Below are 6790 nucleotides of genomic sequence, written 5' to 3'. Positions count from 1 at the left end.
AACAAATGGTGGAGAAGGCTGGACGTGGCTATATTATGAGCTTGATTCCTCCTGCCTGAATAGTAGTTAGGTATAAATGGGTCGGGTTGGACATTTGACCCGATTAGTATGCAATGATTTACCATATCTACACTCGTAAGATGTGGTAATTTTAAAATGGGTTCGAAGAGCAATCAAATATTATTTGAGTTCAGAGGGCTATAGACGCAGTTGTGCAAAAGAGGGGCAGAAAAAAAAAAAAAAGAAAAGGAAAAGGTGATGGCAACCCTTGACCCGAAAGATGTCCTTTTTGCCACAAATGAAGGGATCTTTTGGCATTTGATGGGTACTCGGGTTGCCATTTTGTCACTGTAATAAAGACCCATCTAACCGATGCTCATCCGGTTTGGATATTGTTGTCTAGACGTGAGGCCAAAGAGAGTATGAGCTTTATTTAGCAGATATACATTTTCTTTTGAGAAGTATGGAAAGGCCCAATATATATTTATGATTTTCACTGCAGAGTTATAAACTTTTTCAGTTTATTCATCAATGTCCACCCATGAATTGGTATCAATATTGAACTGGCACCCACCCTAATTATACTTTGGGTCTAAACATTCTGACCCTAGGCTGAACCGTCATTCTCCCCATTTTTTTTGTATCAGATCATTGTGAACCAAAACTAAAGACCATTTTTATTGTCTATTATTAATTAATAATAAGCTATAATATGTTTATCTGTTTTATACAAATATTATCAGACTTTGATCCGAAATAGAACCGTTTTGGTCACTGGGTCATGGGTTGAATGGTTCAATAATCCAGTTTAACTATTTGATTAATTTGAAAAAATAAAAAATAAAAAATAGAATTATGAAAAAATATATATAATTCTATATTATCTTTTAAATCTATTTACTTCAGGATAACAATGAATAAAATACTAGAGGTTACAAGTTACAACAGCCATTAACATATGTGCTTGGATTATCTTTGATCAAGCTAACATTTCTAAAAACTGGGCATAAAAGAAAAGCAATTTGGTCTTTCGGTTCCTGGTTCAAACGGCCCGACCATCCTATCCAAGTCTTGCAACACCATTTTATGTAATATATTAATATATGTTAATAGACTTATAGCATCTAACTAGGCCTGCTGAGCCCACCCAATGACCCAAGCTTCGGAGTTGGGTCAGGCTTGTGTAGCCAAAGAAGGCCAAGACCAGTTTTCAGGCTTAGCCCCTAGCTCAGGAAGGAGCTAACTAGGCTTATTTGCAGGTCTACATTTCCAAAGCCCAGTTGATCCAAGCTCGTAATCCGCACATCGGATCCTGGTTATGGGTCTGTAATGTGATCCGAATTCCATATCCGGATCCCATGTACTGGTGAAATTCATTTAGACACTGATTTGGGCAGTTCCATTTTTAATAGAGGTACACGCTTAATCATTAGTCATCAAATATAGCTTTAAAAGACAAAAATATCCTTATATTTACAAAATCACGGAACTGCCCTTTATATTGCTCTCAAATCGACTGAAATGCCCTCTTCACTATAGAGTTGACCAATGGTACCATATGCCCGAATGAGGACAAAAATATGGCCATTGTTCTATTTTTTTTTTCAACATAATAATATAAAAGGATGATAGCAATAGCATGTGAGTTGTGACCGGTGGGTCCCGGAGCCTTGCCTCTGTTATTTGTCGCGTACTGATTTTTGATAGACTGTAACTACCATCTGCATTAGGCATAATTCTACGGGGTTCGGCCTCGGTCAGTGGAGGTCCGTGCTAACACCATTCCAACAGCCTCTTCGCATTAATATTTCTCTCTGAAATAAAGCATATAGGCTGTAAAGACTGTTTGAATGGGCTTTGTACTGATCCAAGCTGAATCTGATTATATGCATTTGGGATTTATTAACAATAAAAATTGTCTTAACATATTTTTGATATCTGTTTGTATATCTCCACTCGGAATCTCCTATCCATCATAAATTGTTTGTACATTTATATTCATAGAAAACTATGGCCATGTATTGAAAACATCTCTCCATGAATGATAAGGGAAATATTCTCACTGTATTAACTGTAATTATTCATGAATAAGAATGTGAGAACAACTTCTGAATAGCAGATCTGAACCGGTATATCTTACCATGAAATTGGATCCATTATGTTTGCAATGTATAGACAGAGATCATGTTGGAATATGCTAAAACAGCTTTTTGTTTTGAGCAGCATTGAATAGTTCAAGATAAATGTCTATAATCTTCATTGCTGCATCCATCAGACCGACCGGCTGGACTGCATGAACTCTCAAGTTCAACTAGCCCGTATTTGGTCCAACCCGAACCCAAATTTATATTCTATACCTTTTTTTTCTTTTTTTTCTAAACTTTTGTTCTAGGGGTGCAGACAGGGTGTCTGATTTGAAGAATCCACATTGCATCAGGTCTAAGACCTCAGGCCGGGCTCCAGAGGAAAACAAATCTATACATGGTTTATAAAGGTTTTTTTCTTGTTAGGTCACCCAGACTCTCTCTTTTTTTCTTTTCTTTTTTTTCTTCAAGGGACTCACCATCGGTTGGTAAACTCATTGTAACATTATCGGAGAGAATCAGATGCATCGCAAAGCAAGTTTCGATGGCGATAAGCATGAAACGCCAAAAAAAGAATTTTACACGTTTCTTAAATGACAATATAGTATTTTTAATTATTTCAATCTGATGTTTCAGGGTTAAGCATGTTAGAAGGGGTTCCTATAAAATTTTATGATACTGAAAAGAGATGACATCAGAAGGATTTTGACCAATCAACCCCCTCCCCTGTGAATTTTGATGTAAACCCACCAAACTTGTTACCATTTTTATAATATTGGTTGAGTGATTATAAGAATCTGTTTGGTTTGTAGTTGAAATTGGAATTGGAACTTATAGTTTATTTGGTTCAGGCACTAATTAATGAGAATGGGAATTAGAATCAGCAGAAATGAAATTTCATTTTTAAATGGAGAAATACCATTCCAGTAGAAATGAGAATGAAATTCCGATTTCCGTTTAATCAAATAGTTGAAATCAAAATAACCCATTCCAATTCCAATTGCAGACCCCTTTGTTTAATCAAGACTTGAATTGGTTAAAAGACATGCATATCATACATATTGTGATGTTTTGAACTTGGGCTGAATTTAAAAGGAATACGAATGCAAATATATAGTGTAAAACATTATATTTTGCATTATTTTGTATGTATTTACACTGTATATATTTGTATTTATACTCTTTCCAAACTGAGCCTTGTAAACTAATGAATAACCTTGTTGGCAGTTAGGATGTGAAACGTAGACAACCAAGTAGAGACCTTACCAGCTGTGACCTTCATTGGACAAAATTGAATCTTTACATTACGACAAACAAGGTGAATTGTTTTATAGAGGTGCCAATCTTGGGTGTTACACTTCTACATCTCGAGCCAAATCCCAATTTCGCACTCCAACGGCTGACCTCTGACCAGCATGCGACTTATTAAAGAAATGAGAAAAGAAAATTAGTAGATTAAACCAATGGACCACTTGAATCGAGCCAGTTAGATTGCTTAATACACCAGTTTTACATCGTTCAGTTTTTATATGAATTATCATAATAACCCAGAAAGCCCTCGTGTTCATCATTTTGTCTCGAAAAGTGAAAGGAAAAGAAATTCGTTTTCTTTCATTCTCAGTTTTTTTTTTTTTTTTTCTCTCCCTTGTAACGTGGGTTAATTTGGGTAAGTGCTGACTGGTCTGACCGGATTGGTTCTACAGCTGCAGTGGTCTTGTCGACTTCCTGTCTGGGATTTAGGACACTGAACCCAACTACTCACAAGAATACTAGAAGGACATTCACTGCAAGACCATCAATATGTGAATCTGTCAATTGTCAGTTAAAATATCATCTACAGATTCCCCCAGAAAGGAGACAAGTAAAATGATAGTGAAGTGAACCCCAAACCAAGATAGATTGATTGAGCTACCCTTTTTTTTTGGTAGAACAATCTGAACCAATCCAAGACAGTATTCAGGAGACAGGAAGAATGGCTCTTATAGAAGAAGAGAATTCATCAATGAGAATTGAAAATATTAGCAACTACACCTCCCTTTTGGCCACATGGCGTGGCAGTCGGAATGTTGTCTTAAACACCCATTTGCTGCCACAATGTGAATGAGTAATCGGCAACTTTTGTGAAGAGTGGGATTAAAGATGCATGAATGTAATATCGGAAAAAATAAGCGTCTAATGCCGTTGTTTTAGAAAACGGTGATACATCAGTGCTACGTTGGAAAAAATGGTACTTCAGAAAATATCAATATATTTGGAAAACAGTGCTTTAAGACATATTTTGGAAATGGAGAAGGCATAATTTGGAGTAATGCCAAATTTAATGTTTTCTCGTATTGGAGCACATTGCTGCCGATAAGGACATAATGTGACAGTAAATGTAAATTATCAAAATCATCCTTGCATATGTTATATTCTGGTCGGATCTAATCCTTTGATGAAGTGGTGAATGTAAATTTCTCTTGGATGGTAATAGTTGCATGGTATTGGTATATACTTGGGAATTTTTTATTGGGTTCATTTGGCCCAAATTAAATACCTACCCAAGCATTAAAAAGAGATAGAAGGGAAGTTGTGCAAAGTATTGAAAAAGATAATTTTAAGAGATAAATCGGGATATTCCTTGAATATACATGTATATCGAAGAAAAATAAAGAAATGTATGGAAACACTAGATATATCAACAAATTACACACACACACACATATATATATATATATATATATACATTAATAACATTAAATATAAGGTAACAATGATATATATACATATATAAGAATCACATGTTTTAATAGGTTTTATGAAGAAATGCATCATAATCAATATACAAGAAAACATTCAAATTTATCACAGTATTTAACTATCATGTTTTCAATTGACATTCAAATTCATATTTCTTGCTTCTAAGAGGCTATAATGAAAGAGTTTAATTATCTAGCTCCCTAAAATAAAATTCATTTACAAGAATGAAAGTGATGATTTTTTTGGTATTGAAATGGTTGTTTTCTAATTATTTTTATTTTAAAAAGTTAATTTTTTTACATAAAACTATATGGGTTTGTGGATATATCATTTTCTATTTTTAATTAAATAGAAATCATAAAATTGTACCATCATACCATGTAGAATATATCATTTCTTTTTTTTATGTAATTTTATGTATTTTTATATTTTCATAAAAGAACCATATGCTTACCTATTTATAAATATTCATTCTTAAGTTCTAAGGGATGAGAAATGCGCAATTATCCTATCCAACCATAAAACATGCATTGGCATATAATTAATATTTATTTCTTATTTAAATAATTATTATATATTTTTTATTTCAAAAAAATAACAAAAAAACTCAAAAGAAATAAATATTGAAGAAAAATTTTCAATTATTATATGGATATGATATATCATCCATAGATATATAACATACTTAGTCTTTATGGATAGTGATGAGGGATAATTTGGCACGACTTAGTAAGCAAAGATCACGTGGACGCGATTTGCCAGTATGATAACAACTCAGCAAGAGGAGCCTAGTCAATAGATTTCAAAGTTCGGGTGTTCGGTCACCTCGGTACCAAAGCCAGTTCAGGGCCCAAGAACCGAAGTGACACGTAATTGACTCCAGAAGCTTCTCAGCGGACTCCGAACCTCCCAGGATCACACCACATAATAGCAAGCCTTATCCTCTACCCGACCGGATCAGGCGGTAATGATAGACTTTGTTGACTGATATGTTACTCCCCATCTAAAGCGGAAACGAATCTCATCTACCCAGGCTGAAGATCCCAGAGTCATTTCGTTAGATCCACAGCAGCTCAACTATATAAGGGCATCAACCCCTTCAAGGTCCAGGTACGTGCGATAAATTACATACAAGCTCTCTGGCATTCAAGATTTTAGCTTGCAACTACAGTAAAAATACTAACTTAAGCATCGAAGCGACCTCACTAGGTCACCCACCCCAGTTTCTCTGATCTCTGTTTTGTAGTTTGACCCAACTCGCAACGCAAGCAACGTCCAAGCAACTTTCCAACTAGGAGCTTCCAAATCGCGCATCATCAATTGGCGCCATCTGTGGGAACGATCGAAAGGTCATCCCAATCCTAGTCACAATCTCAATCTCAATCTCAACCTCAATGGCATCTTCCAGCCACAATGGAAAAAGCGACATGAACATCATTGGGGACAAGGGCAGCAAACAGTCTCTCCCCAGGGTTCCTAAGTGACCATTGGCCAGTTCACCATCCCCCTAACTGTCTCCAGGGTTCCATCACTATCTGTGCCGCACACTACCCAAAAGGTGAGTGTCCCATTCCCCAAAGTGAACACCACATTCTCAAAGCCTTTTGTGATTCCCCTGGGGTCGGGCACTCCTAGTTTAACAACCTTGTCCAGAGTGTTCGGACGATGCAGATCCACCAATTCCAATAGTTTCATCAGTACTATTTCTACGAACAGTACCAGCAGTAGTTCCCAACGCTACAACTGAACTAGCCAAAAAATCAACATCAAGGGCAGGCCCAGAACCAGAATCAACACCGAGTTCATTAGAACATCTGCCAGTCTCCTCCCCGTGGTGAAAGAACTTCGCAGGTACCGGTCTCTCTCTCAGGACGGACCCTGCCACGGGGTATAGTAGGTGATCGGCGTACCCCCCAACCTCTAGAAGAGAGAACTCAAAGGATAGGCCCGAACTCAGCCATCCCGAG

The sequence above is a fragment of the Nelumbo lutea genome, chromosome 5 (assembly GCF_056320005.1).
Source record: "Nelumbo lutea isolate HS-2025 chromosome 5, American lotus-T2T, whole genome shotgun sequence".
Taxonomy (NCBI): domain Eukaryota; kingdom Viridiplantae; phylum Streptophyta; class Magnoliopsida; order Proteales; family Nelumbonaceae; genus Nelumbo; species Nelumbo lutea.
Note: the sequence above shows the minus strand (reverse complement) of the source record.